Below are 14,397 nucleotides of genomic sequence, written 5' to 3'. Positions count from 1 at the left end.
CTAATTGGAAAGACATCAATTGCTGGTGGCTGGGTCGAGCTAATATAATAAAAATGACAATTTTACCTAAATTAAATTACATATTTAGTGTCATACCAATCAGTTTACCAAAAAATGACCTTATAGAGCTAGAAAAAATAGTAACAAAATTTAATTGGAAGAACAAAAGTTCCAGAGTTGGATGGTGGACTAGCTATACCAGATTTTAATATGTACTATAGAGCAGCAGTCCTCAAAACTCCTTAGTACTGGCTGAGGAATAGAGTAGTGGATCAATGATTCCAGATGATCCAATGATACCAGACTGGGTACACGAGACTCAGGAGTCAATGACTATAGTAATCTACTGTTTGATAAACTCAAAGACCCCAGTTTTGGGGATAAGAACTCATTATCTGACAAAAACTGCTGGGAAAACTAGAATATAGTATGGCAAAAACTGGGCACAGACCATTATCTAACACCATATACCAAAATCAAGTCTAAATGGGGGCGTGATCTAGGTATAAAGGCTGATACTGTAAGCCATCAGGGAAAGCAAGGAATAGTTTACCTGTCAGAGTTATGGAGAGGGGAAGACTTCATGATCAAACAAGAATTAGAGGGCATTATACAATGCAGAATGGATAATTTTTATTACATTAAATTGAAAAGCTTCTGTACAAACAAAGCTAATGTAACCAGGATTAGGAGGGAAGTGGAAAATTGGGAAAGAATTTTTACAACCTTTGTCACTGATAAAGGACTCATTTCTAAAATATACAGAGAATTGAGTCAAATTTATAAGAATACAAGTCATTCCCCAATTGATAAATGGTCAAAGGATATGAACAGGCAATTTTCAGAGAAAGAAATTAAAGATATCTATAAGCACATGAAAAAATACTCTAAATCACTATTGATTAGAGAAATGCAAATCAAAACAACTCTGAGGTACCACATTTTACCTGTCAGATTGGCTAAGATGACACAACAGGAAAATGACAAATGCTGGAGAGGATGCGGACAAATTGGAACACTAATGCATTGCTGGTGGAGTTGTGAACTGATCCAACCATTCTGGAGGACAATCTGAAATTATGCCCAAAGGGTTATAAATAATTTCATACCCTTTGACCCAGCAATACCACTTCTAGGGTTGTATCCCAAAGAGATCATAGAAGTGGGAGGAAGACCCACATGTACAAAAATGTTTATAGCAGCTCTTCTTATGGTGGCAAAGAATTGGAAATTAAGGGGGTGCCCATCAATTGGGGAATGGCTGAACAAGTTGTGGTATATGCATGTTATGGAATACTATTGTGCTATAAGAAATGAGGAGCAGATGGACTTCATATTTACCTGGAAAGGCTCATTCGAACTGATGCTGAGTGAGAAGAGGATAGCCAGGAGTAATTTGTACACAATTACAGACAAAACGTATGTGTGACAAACAACTTTGATCGACTGGTCTCTTCTCATCAATCCAGAGTCAACCCCAAAAGACTCATGATGGAGAGAGATGTTTACATCCAAAGAAAGAACTGAGTTTGAAACCAGACTGAAGCAAACTACCTGCTCTTTTTGTTTTTCTTGTTTGGCTTTGTTTCCTCTTTCCCATTCTTCATTCCATTTGATACAATCTTTCTTTATAACCTGACTAATGCCTAATGTGAAAGTATGTGCAGATACTATACTTGATTGTATGCCACCATGGGGGGGGGGGGCACGAGAGGGAGAGAAAATTTGAAACTCAAGGAATTGTGGTAATGAATCTCTTTTTTTTTTTTGACAGGAACTTCACGTTTATTAACCTTTACAACTGGTTATTTTTTAAAAATTATTTTGCTTTTTGGAGGGGGGAAGGCAGGGTAATTGGAGTTAAGTGACATATCCAAGGTCACACAGTTAGTGTTAAGTGTCTGAGGCCCCATTTGAACTAAGGTCCTACTGACTCCAGGGCCAGTGCTGTAGCCACCTAGCCACCCCACAACCAGTTATTTTTAAACTTAATTCTGAACTCACAGTATTAAAAATCAGAAATATATCCATACCTTCCTCAACAATCCCCCTCCTCTAAAAGTTACAAGTAGTTTTTAAGTTTCAAAGTCCAGAAAACCAGTTCAAGCCAAGCTTGAGTCCCAATTCCCCCACAAAATATTTCTTGATTACTTTGCCCCCCATTCATTTTTTTGAACGTCCAAAGCAATTAAATTTTGGGCCACAGGGCTAGGTGCTTAACTATATAACACTAAACTTCATGAGAACAGAGGACCATGTCTTTATTTCAGTATCCCACTGAAGTCCCAAACACAAGAAGGCACTGATAATAATGTCCAGTGGTTGAACACATACTAGAGAGGAAGACTCATCACTGCCTTCTCTTCCCTCCTTGTCGCAAGCCTTTTTTGCCCCCCAGGTCAGGCAGTCCCCCTTTTCGCTTGCTTCCTGGGCTTGGTGGTCTCCTCTTTCTCTTCCCCCCTGGACCGGGGGGTCACCCTTTCCGCTTGCCCCCATAGCCCTTTCTGTTGCCTCTCCTGGCCATCTTCCTCTTCTTGGCAGTCTCTTCCCTGTCCTCCTCCCTCATCTGGTTGTTGGTGGCCCGGGTCACGTCCATTTTGGGCTTTTTGCCGTTCATGACCCTGAGCAGCTCCAGCTCACTCTTATTTTCAGCAGCAAAGTCTCCGATGTTGGGCTGGAACTGGCGCTTCTTGCCGGGGCCCCGGGGCGGCTTCTCCTTGGGCAGGCGCTCCTGGAAGCGGCCACCTGCATGGCTTTGCCCAGCTCCTCTTGGCTCTGGTAGCTGGTGGGGTGCATCGCTCCCTGGCTGGGGAGCTGTACCTTGTATGCCTGGGCGATGTTGCACAGCCTATTCAGCTTGTTCTTGGCCACGCATTCCTTCTCAGCCTGCAGCCTCTTGGCGAACTGGTCCTCGTTGGGGTTGGCGCCGCCGGGCACCTCGATCAGCCAGTCCTTGGTGTAGTTGCGGGCCCTCTGGTAGCCCAGCGCCGCCGCCACTGCTTGCTCGCCTTGTCCCACACCAGGCTCGTCTTCTTTCGCGGCCACATGCCCTTCAGCTGCGCGAGGCTGACGCTTTGGCAGCGGCTTCTCAAGGGGCAGCCACAGGCTGGGCTCAGGCAGCTTGGCCACCACCGCCTCCTCCACGCGCTCCGATGGCAGCTGCCACAGCTGGTTGATGAGCAGCTGCATGTTGTCCTGGGCCAGCCCCTGCAGCTGCACCTCCAGCCCTGGACCTTTCCGTTGCCGCATGCCCATCAGGGGGGTTCCGGTCAGTGGCCGGCAGGTTGCCCAGGTCAAATTTGAGCTCTAGGTCCTTGTGCACCATGATGAGCCGCAGCTTCTCTGCCTCCGCCCGCTCAGCCCGGGCCAGCACCTCTTCCATGCTAGGGGCCTCCATGCTAATTGCAAGGACCTGCAGCTGAGGAAAGCACTAAGAAGCCGGGGCTCAGACCATGTGCGGCTCAGTGTAGGCTCTTCCGGAAGTCCTGTGGTAATGAATCTTGTGAACTAAAAGAAAACCAATTAATAAACACCAAAAAACAAAAAAGAAAAAAAAATTAAGAAAATTAAAAAAAAATCACACATACACATGCTTTTTGGACACAATTATGTGTTTTTATTAGGAAGTGATCACTTACATTGAGGTCAGGCCTGTCATGAAAATAACGTCTTTTCAGTCTAGTCTGTCTTTTCTTTTATTCTTCATTATAGTTTACTTTATTCTCCTTCCTTTCATCTTCCTGCAAAAAATATCCCTCCCTTATAACAAATAAAGTAAATATAATTAAAGGCAAAGATTATATATGTACTTATTGTTTCAAAGTAAAATAAGCTGAGGCGCTAGATGGTGCAGTGAATAGAGCATCAGCCCTTGTACTCATGAGAACCTGAGTTCAAATCCAGCCTCAGACACTTAACAGAAAACTATCCATATGACCTTGGGCAAGTCACTTAACCCCAACTGCCTTACCTTATCCCCTCCAAAAAGCAAAAAAAAAAAAAAGTAAAAGAAATTTTATCTGTATTTGCTATGAGCAGGATGTGACTTGTGTTAATTCAGGAAGTAAGATTGGGCTGTTAAAGGCCTTTCTAAGAGACTCCTTATGTTTACTGTGCATGTCCTAAAGACTCCTATAGTCTCCTTAAGGCAGTTTTTACTATAATTTCCCAAATAAGTCTTATAATCTTATGTTTTCCATTCATATTAATCTGGGATGACAAAACTTTGTTCTCATTATTAAAATTTTGGAAGTGGATACTTTATACTATGAAATAAATTACAGAAATATATACCCTCTGAAATATTAAAAGTATTTAGCATGATGATAAATGAGCAACATTATAGATACAAGTTAAATATGCATTAAATAGCTGAAAATTTATAGGAGTTGAAATGCAGTGTTACAAGTACTTGAGGAGTCATTAAAAAAACCTTAATATCTCTATTTTAGAAAGAGAAACTGAAGAAGCCATAAATTAGCTCCTATGGGAAAAAAAAAGGGAAGGTCCAAATCACTAGTATAGATAAACTATTTTCAAAGACAAAGATGGAACTTTATACCACTCAGTTGACAAACTCGGTCCCACTTAGCAAATTAGGAAGGAATAAAGAAGAGAAAGAGAATCAGAGAAAGAAAATTCCAGATATATATGTATACATATACATACATATGTATGTGTGTGTATATGCACACACACACACACATTAGTAAATGTTTGGGGAATAAACAATAAACAAAACACTGGCAAATAAATTATATTAAGTATATAAAAAATTATACATTATGACCAAATTGAATTGATACTAGAAATACAGGGAAGATTAAACAGTAGGGACCATATACTACAGACCATGCGGGCAAAATATTTCATTTCTGACAGTTTCATATCCAACTTGCTTTTTATGTTATATTCTTCATTAGATTGTGAGTTTCTTGAGGGCAGACTGTTTTCTGGATTTCTTTGTATCTGTAGTGCTTAGCACAAGCTGGCTCTTATTTAATATTTGCTGAAGGGCTCTATCAGAGTTAAATAAAAATAATTGGTATCATTAATTTCCTTCTACTTGGAAGAAAGTAGTCTCATGGATAAAATATATGTAAACTAACTTTTGATTTTTACCTGTTTAATAAATAATTCCACAATCTTCCACTATTAAATTATCTAGCCTCTTCTAAAGCAGAGCAAATAAATCACTTCTAATAACTTTTGCTAAAACTGCCGACAGAGATAATGGCCTACCAAGACATTATTCCACATGGGATTTCCATATTAACAATTTACTTTGTGTTCTCTACCATGTTTTTTTTTTTTAAATTCATGAAAAAACAATTTATATTTTCTGAGATTTATAGATTTGCAAGAGTCTTAAAACTCTGAAAAGATAATGTAGGGGAGTGGGATGTAGACTTATGACATCATCAACATAGTGAACTTCTAATGTACCCCCCAGTCCAGCAGTAATGGCCTCCTGGCTGTTCTTTGCACAAATACTCCATCTCCCAACTCCAGGCAATTTCACCAGATGTCCCCCATGCCTGAAAATCTCTCCCTCTTCATTTCTGCCTGATGGCTACCCTGGCTTCCTTCAAATCTCACCTAAATCCTACCTTCCATGAGAAGCCTTTCCAGATTTCTCCTTAATTCTAGTGCCTTCCCTGTGTTGATTATCTCCAACTAAATAAGTATTAATAGAGTACGGGCACATCTTTTCAAAACTTATTAAAAGCATCTTCAAAAGACAGGATGACAACAATGACGTATGGTCATCCTGCCCCCATGTGGTTTTAATTTTCTCAATTTTAATAAGTATTTCTTTGCTTTTACCAAAAAAAAAAAATTCCCATAGTTTCTCAGTATATTCACCCTCTTCTCATCTTTTTGATAGGGCTGAGACAGAAACTGCTTGAAGGGACATTTTACACTATTTTATATTTAATGTTTTGTGAACTATTTTATGCAGATGAATGAAATAACTACATATATGTGTATATATGTATTTGTGTATGTATACTTAGATGAGATACTTAGATATCTCATCAACTCCTCTGTCATTTATAGTCATATAAATTTGCCTATGGACACTAAAAGTTATATGACTTACCCATGGTTATATAGATAATAATATGTCGGAGAGTAAACTTGAACCCACATATATCTGATTCTAAGGCTAGTACTCTATCTATAATGTAATAGTCTTCCAAATAATGATACTCAAGAAGAAATTATCTCAAAAATTAGGAAGTCTCACTTTTTGAGACTTCATTCTGAAGACTTTCTTATTACTCTCTCATCAAATCAATAGTTCTTGTTATCTTTACCCATTTATTACTATTTTTTGCAACAAAACTCCATATAGTCCAGGATGCACTTAGGGAAAGGAAGACTATCAGCTGATCTCTGCCTATATCCAATAACTTCAGAAAAACTTCATACCATCTGAATCACTAGGACAAAGCAATGTATTTTTCCGTTTCACAAATCTCAAAGTTTTCATTTTACATTTTCTTTTCCCTTTCAAGGCTATACTGAATATTGATGAGGTAGAAGATACAAATTCTGGCCCATATCCTCACCTCCACCCCAAAAGACAGAAGCAAGGCTAATAAATTCATCCATATACATACACACACACACACACACACACACACACACACACACTCTAATGCCACAAGTAAATTTCTTTTCTAGGCTTTGAAATGTTTAGTTGTCACAACAGTGAGAAAATTGAGGGGATTAGAACAGCAAGTGGTTAACTCCAAGAATTGAGGGAACTGGGGCGGCCAGGTAGCACAGCGAGTTAAGTGCACTGGCTCCAGTGTCGGGATGACCTGGATCAAATCCGGGCTCAGATACTCAGCACCACACCCAGAAATAACTGGCCGTGTAACCTTGAGCAAGTTACTTAACCCCGATTGCTTTAAAAAAAAAAAAAAGAATTGAGGGAACCATACATTTTGTGTTTCAATTCTAGAGCTAGCTCAGGTCCCTTTCTATACAGTTATGGGTCTAGTCCAAATTCCATTTTGTGAGAGAAAACTTTGTTCACTTGTGGCAACTTGGAGACAACCCTACGGTACTGTTTAAGCCTATCCCTGCATGGCTGGGAGGCAGGACCACTTCAAACTGCTGTTTAGAGATCCTTAACTAAGGACTTAGGTTATGCTGACCAGAAATCCAGTCAGATCCAAAGATTGATGCAAGGAGTTTTCTCACAACTGTATATCCAAAATAACCCATATGTCTTATCTGAAAACTGGTCCTGTACTGATCAATTAGTTGTTTTCATATTCTTTTTTTTTTTTTTTAAGCAATCGGGGTTAAGTAACTTGCTCAAGGTTACACGGCCAGTTATTTCTGGGTGTGGTGCTGAGTGTCTGAGCCCGGATTTGATCCAGGTCATCCCGACACTGGAGCCAGTGCACTTAACTCGCTGTGCTACCTGGCCGCCCCATTTTCATATTCTTTTAATAGTTAACAGACACTTGTGGGGAGTGGGATACCTCCTTTGCTGATTTCAGGGAACCATTCATTATCCTCCTCCCAACTTGGAAAGTCCCTAATCCTTCCTCTGATTAGAAATCAGCTTACCTAATGTTGTACTGTTTCCTTTTTCTTAATTGGCCTTATTTGATTAATTGGTTTTTAATGTACAAGTCTGTCTCCCCTAGTATATGGGGTTCAGCCCCAGCGGAGGTAATCTGGTCCCAGTTTGTTCTGGAATTTGCATGCATTGTGTAATAAATCAGTATTTTTAAGTCAAACCTTTGTTTCCTCAGTCATTTCATCTGCCACAGTGGTTATTTTTGAAAGGAAAAAAAATCCCAAATCTAAAAGTACACTCCTAAAATGTTAACATCCCCTTTTATTTAAAATTTTAATATTCACTAAATGATTCTGAATCCATCTGCCTAAAGGAATTTATAAAGAAAGCACTAGTTCAAATTTCCCTGGACAGCTTTTGATGAGCTATGAGTTATCTAAATCATCCCTCCTACCTAAAAAGATCTAAGGCACCTAGAAAAATTATTAATTAAATATCTTACAGATGCTTATTATAGCCAACATATTAGTTTTAGTCTCATGAAAGATAAAGTAAAGCTGAGCAAAAAGTATTCTTTACAATGCATAATTAGAACATTATCTGACTATTTTAAATGATTATGGAGGTTTATGGTCATCTTATCTTTGGTACTTTTGAATTTTTTCTTCTTGAAAATGAAGTTGACCCTTTGTCTTATGAAAATTCTACTTCTGAAATTCTATGATTGCTGGTGATAACTGATTTATCTGATATTGACAGGCAGTATGGAATGTGACTTAAGGTTAGAAGACCTGCAATCAAATCCCTTTTGTTTTCCTAATCCTTAAATTTATTATTTTTAAATTTCTAATTGAAAGGAATCTTGAGAAATACATCTTCCTCATCTATCAACTTATTATTGACACTTTTGGACATCCAAATCCAATTTAGGATGTCACTCTCCTTTTCCAAGTGTTTTGTGGACCTAAGCTAGGTTTCAATAGCTCTCAGTGAGAGCAGTCAAATAATTAGTTTGGAAATTTTCCTGATCTCTATATTCTCCTTCCTAAAAATTGTAATGAGTATTGGTCAAGAAACATTAAATTCCACCACAAGCACTCTCCACTTTTCACATGTGAGCCTCCTAACTATCCTGTGAGGGACTTACTATAATTGTCACTCTCCTCATATTACAGATGAGTAAAGTGAGGTTCCGAGAGGCTGAATGATTTCTCCATGGTCATATGGATCATGTGGCTACTAGACAGGGTAGGCGAAAAGTCTTCTTGTTACTAAAAGCTGCAAACTGTACTAAGACTTTTGGGACACTGTATAGTCATTCTCTCTGTCTCTCTCTCAAAATATATACCTGGCCTTACTGTTTCAAATCTTTGAGTTTGCGATACTAAGAATCATACTTCTGACAATTTTATTTAAACAGGAAAAGCCCTATGACTCAAGCAATTAATTTTTTGCATTGTTTTGAACAGACAACGAAAAGGCTTGATATGATTAAGTTGATGACCTTCCTAATCTACCATAGTAATTACAACTACCTTTGGTCTTACTTTGGCTGCTGTTGAACAAACAGAACTCTTTTAGAGCCTCAGGCAAAGCTATGAATTATTCTAATGGAACACAATATAGCCTTTAGGAACATTCAGCAAAAAATTTCATTTCAAGGCCAGGACTTCAGTGAACAACAGTTATAAACTTGGCTTATATTTCTTAAAGGATTCTGGAAAACATAGCCAACAGTTGTACAGGGAACATTTCTCTCACTTAACCCAAACAAATGCTCTAAATAATCAATTCAACAATCAGCTTACTAAATGTCTACTGTGTCCAGCACTGTGCTGAGCACTGGAGATACAGAGTGTAATATAATATCAAGCAAAGGCAACTTCCCAGGTTCAAAATACCAGCATAGGTGCTCTCTATTTTATTCAGTAACAAACCCAGAACAGAGAAGATCAAAACATGACATCATTCAAAATACAGCATTTACTAAGTGTGATTAAATAATCTCCAAGGCCTACCCCACCCCAGGACTTTCCAATCATTCAATCAATTACAAAGTCTCTGTTCCAAATACTTCTCCACCCCTAGGCTATACCTTAATTAAGTCCACCACAAAGCCCCTCTTCTCAAATGGAGATTAGTTTCCAAACATAAGTAAAATACATTCATTTGCTCAACCATAGAACACAAAAAGGTCAAAAGTTCCCCACCCCTGGATCACAATTGAATCTACCCCAGAGTTACATCAAGTTTAAACACAGCACTTAATACCCAAATGGAGGTCTTTTCTTCATCTTGACACGAGGCAAGTTCTCAGCAATCTTAGTTCCTGGAGAGACAAGGCTTAGCAAGGCCATAAGATACATTGCCAGTCCCTTCATGAATTTATCCTCTGTCTGTAGAACAGTCCTAGAACCCCTGAACACATTAGCAAAGCCCTCTCCCAGGATTTCTGTAAACATACAACAAGAAAATCCTTCTTCAGGGCTTCTGAACCAACAGAAAGGCTCCCAGACCCCTGCAACAACAGCACTGTCCTTCACCAGTGGACAGTATTCATTCTGTCTGCCGGACAGTCTCCAGACCCCTGCAACAACAGTACTGTCCCTCACCAGTGGACAGTATTCACTCTCAGTACTGTCCCTCACCAGTGGACAGTATTCACTCTCTGTCTGCAGGACAGTCTCAGGCCTTCTTAACCAAATGCCAGGTTCCAGGACTTCTTCAACAGGACAGTCTTTCACCAGTGGACAAATCTGGCAAAATAACATCAAAACAGACAGACAAAGTACCAGCAAAACAGCCATGTCTCCTCAGTCCTTGGCAGCTCAGGGGGCAGGTCTCAAAAGTCCAGGGCAATTCAAAGCGGCCACCAGCAATCTCTTAGTCTCTCCCTCTCCACGAGGTGCTGCTTCCAAAAAGAACTTCTGCCTCTCTCTTGTCTCTCCAAATCTACATCACCAGTTCCTCCCACTTCAGGACTTTCTTTTCACATCAACAAGCCCATCCCACAGGTGGGATTAACAAACTCTGGGTTTTAATACAATCAATTTGAAAACCAAGCCAATACAGGGGAATCTTTAATTGCCATTACTATCACACAGAGGCAAAAATTAATTAGTTTGTTAACTATCTAATAACTAACTTATTTAGTTAACTTTCTTAACTAACTGAATGTAAATTCAGTTGGGAAAAACCAATAAGTATATAGAAAATTAGATACGGAATAAGTACCAAGTAGTCTCTGTGAAAAGGATACTAAGGACAAATGGAAGAATAAAGGTAAGAGAACCTAGAGAAAGCACTTTGTGACCTAAACTATGAAGGAAAGAGGGAACGGTAACGTGAAGTATGTATGGAAAGGTAATGTGGGGCCAGACTGTGAGAGGCTCTAAAGCCCAAATAGAAGAGTATGAATTTTATCCTACAAGCAAGAGATAGTCATGGAGTTTAAAGATGAAGAGAACAGCATGGTCAGACCTTTTTCTAGGAATATCATTTTGGCAGTGATGTGGGGAGGATTTACTGGAAGGAAGAGATGCTGGAGGCAGAGAAACCAATTAGGATGCTATTGCTGTCAACCAGGGGAGAGGTGATGAGGGGCAGAACTAGGGAGGTATCTTTATGGGTAGATAAAGTGGGAAAGACATGAGCTGTATTATGCAGAGAGAGCTGACATGACTAGGTAACTGATTAAATATGAGGGCGAGGGAGAGGGAAGAGTCAAGCAAGTCCCAACTTCAGGTTATGACCCTGGGTGAATAGAAGATTAGTGTCACTTCAACAGAAGGGGCAAAGCTAGGAAGAAGGGTTTATGGAGAAAAATCAGTTCTGGATATGGCTTCACGATGACTAGAGTTTACATCCAGACTCAAACACTTGCTAGCTCTATGAGTGAATGAGGGGAAATAAGTGAAGATGAAGTGTGACCAAATATATTATATACTGCAAACCTTAGAACTGTATATAAATTTAATGATGAGGGTGATGATGGTTTGGTTCTTCTTTTCAAGGTCTAATCCACAGTACTCTAATCCCAGGTACTTTCATAAGAAAATGATTGTCTCTTAACAATTAAGTCCTAATGTCTAAACTATAAACAGACAGTAAAAAAATCATTTTAGAAATTTTCTTTTTCCATTTTTTACATGTTCAGTATATTTCATCTCACAAAAATTTCAGAACACGATTCTATTTTTATATCAGTCTCAACTGAAAGTTTTATTTAACAAACTATAAAAACAATAATGTAAAGTAAAACTACATTGTAAGACTTAAGAACTGTGATCAATGTAATGACCAATCCCAATTCCCAAGTACCAATGATAAAACATGCTATCTACTTCCTGACAGTGAGGTGATGGACTCAAGATGCAAAATGACACGTGTATATTTGGAAAGGATCCATGTGAGAATTTATTTTGCTTGATTATGCATTGCTGTATAAGTTTTTTGTTTTGTTTTGTTTGTTTGTTTTTTGCTTTTTGGAGAGGGGAATACAGGGCAATTAAGTGACTTGCCCAAGATCACATGGCTAGTACATGTTAAAAGTCCAAGGTCACATTTGAACTCAGGTCCACTTAAGTCCAAGGCTGGTGCTCTATTCACTGTGCTACCTAGCTGCCCCATAAGATTTTTTTTAATTGGGTAAGGTTAAAAAGGGGAAAGGATTAGGGATAGGAAGCCCCACAAAAAAAAAATTTAATCATCAAAGGAAGACCAAAACTAATCACAGGTTAGCAAGACAATTTTCAAAGGTAACATGTTGACCTTATTATATACTTTGAAAAGCAAGATCTGTATAACTGAAACTTGTAGTTCCATGTACAATCTTTTCCTTCATTTCTATAATATATAGAAAATTTTTTGTTTGATAAATTCAGAATAAAAAAGCAAAAAATGTATGTAAGAGAAAACCTATATCATAAAGGGAAGTATATACATACATACATACTTATGTACATACACACACATATGAAGAAATGGGAGCTTAACCTACATTTAGAATAACACAATTTTTAGTAAAAAAAAAAAGAATAATGCAAGTTTCCCTAATTATATAAAAAAACAGTGAGAATCTGTTCCCTGATGATGCCGAACAGTTTAGAGATCAAGAAGAGAAATAAGGCCTTTATTGTTTCTATTTGTTGTAGAGCAACACTGGGACCTAGATGTACGGACTATCTCAGGTGGCTATCTCAGTCACCCACTGGGTTTCCTATGCCATTGTATACATATCCTATGCCCATCATCCTCCTCCAGTTCTGAAACTATAATCAAATAAAGTTTGTCATTGCTCCTGGAAAGGGTATATCAATCTACTTTCCTATGACTCTATCCTTATAATAACCCAAATCAAAATTTCCCCATCTTATCTCTTCTTTCACTCACCACTGCCTTTTCTGTGTTGTCCTTCCTTATTAGAATTTAAGCTCTTTGAAGGCATTTTCCCCACCTGGCATAGTGCTTGGTCCATAGTGAGCACTAAATAAATATTTTTCATTCATTCAAATGAATAAGAAATAAGAAAATTGTGAAAGCAGTATGAATACTAGGCTGAACACAAAAGAACTATGGGGATATGACACAGTTTTATTCCTCTAATTTCTATGGTTTATACATTTCAAGAGAAAAAAAGATCAGGCAAAAAAAAAAGATACACAAAGACAATTGTTAATATATTCTTCACCTAGTGGAAGGAGACATTTTAAAATAAACACATGAAACACAAATTCTGATCAGAGGAGATAGATTAGATTCAAGCTACCATAGCTACAAAAATATTTCCATGAAGGTGCAAATCAGAGCCTTTGTCATCTTTTGATCAGCATAATGACAGGATATAAAACATACCCCGAGGTTTCCTATAAAATTTGCTTACTGTGGGTTCACACTGGACTCTGTCCAAAAAGGTACAGCAGTCTCACCTATGACCTAGTCTGATCTAGGGATGGTACTTCTTACAGTAAATCAAAGTGCTATGACGAGTGGCAATTTAAATTGAAACAAACCCTTTCAGGTACAGTTTCAAGTTACACAGGATTTTTATAAAACCTAAGAACTGAAGAGAATATCTTAATACTGACTAGGAAAAAATGTCAAGCTACAAGAGCAAGGAGGTTCTCTATGTAGTTACTGTGTAGCGTCACGTGCAAATGTTTAATATGTGGTTCTGTACATTCCCTCTTCTCCTCAGACATACTTTCTCTATTGGCAAACTAGTCTCTGCCTTTATCTATAAAGTCTTTCTGATGACTCACAAATCTTTATCTCCAGCCGGGACCTCTCTTTTGAGCTTCAGACTCACATCTGGGGATGAGGTAAAGAAACTGGGTATTTTTAGCTTGAAGAAATGAACTCTAAGAAGGGACATGACAGCTTCATGACATGACAGTCTTCAAGCACTTGAAGGAGTGTCATATGGAGAAAGGATTAAACTTGCTTTATTTGGCCCCACAGGGAGAACTAGGATCAATGGGTGGGAGTTGCAAAGAAGCAGATTCAGACTTGATGTCAGGAAAAGTTTCCCTAACAATTAGAGCTGTCCAAAAGTAGAAGAGGTTGTTTTGAGTGTTAGTGTGTTTCCCCTCCTTGAAGTTTTCAAATAGAGGCTGAACAATTTTTTGGAAAGACCCAACAGCCCTAGGGGTACCCTCCCCCCCCTTGCATATCCCTTCTGGTCTCCTCACCAGCTCACTATGGAAAGCCAGGGGACAAGGCAGGCATTTTACCACTAGAGGCATACTAAACCCCATCCCCACTCTTTCATATAAATCAATTCTATTCCTTCTTATGAGATGGAAGATCAGCATGCCGTATCATTTTCCCTGAAGTTTCCTGGTACTGATGTAACC

General features: G+C 38.6%; 1 protein-coding gene and 1 pseudogene across 6 annotated transcripts in view; both read right to left on the bottom strand.

The window, feature by feature from the left end:
• Positions 1-14,397, bottom strand: part of FUT8 (fucosyltransferase 8) — a 491,667-nt gene that overhangs the window by 113,766 nt on the left and 363,504 nt on the right. The gene's annotated exons all lie outside the window — the stretch shown is intronic.
• Positions 1,758-4,064, bottom strand: LOC138156988 (ribosome biogenesis regulatory protein homolog; annotated as a pseudogene).

Source organism: Petaurus breviceps, unplaced genomic scaffold (assembly GCF_028583685.1).
Source record: "Petaurus breviceps papuanus isolate PSGF00001 unplaced genomic scaffold, PetGlider_PUasm1.0 164, whole genome shotgun sequence".
In the NCBI taxonomy this organism is placed as follows: domain Eukaryota; kingdom Metazoa; phylum Chordata; class Mammalia; order Diprotodontia; family Petauridae; genus Petaurus; species Petaurus breviceps.
Note: the sequence above shows the minus strand (reverse complement) of the source record. Positions and strands in the feature narration are given on the sequence as shown.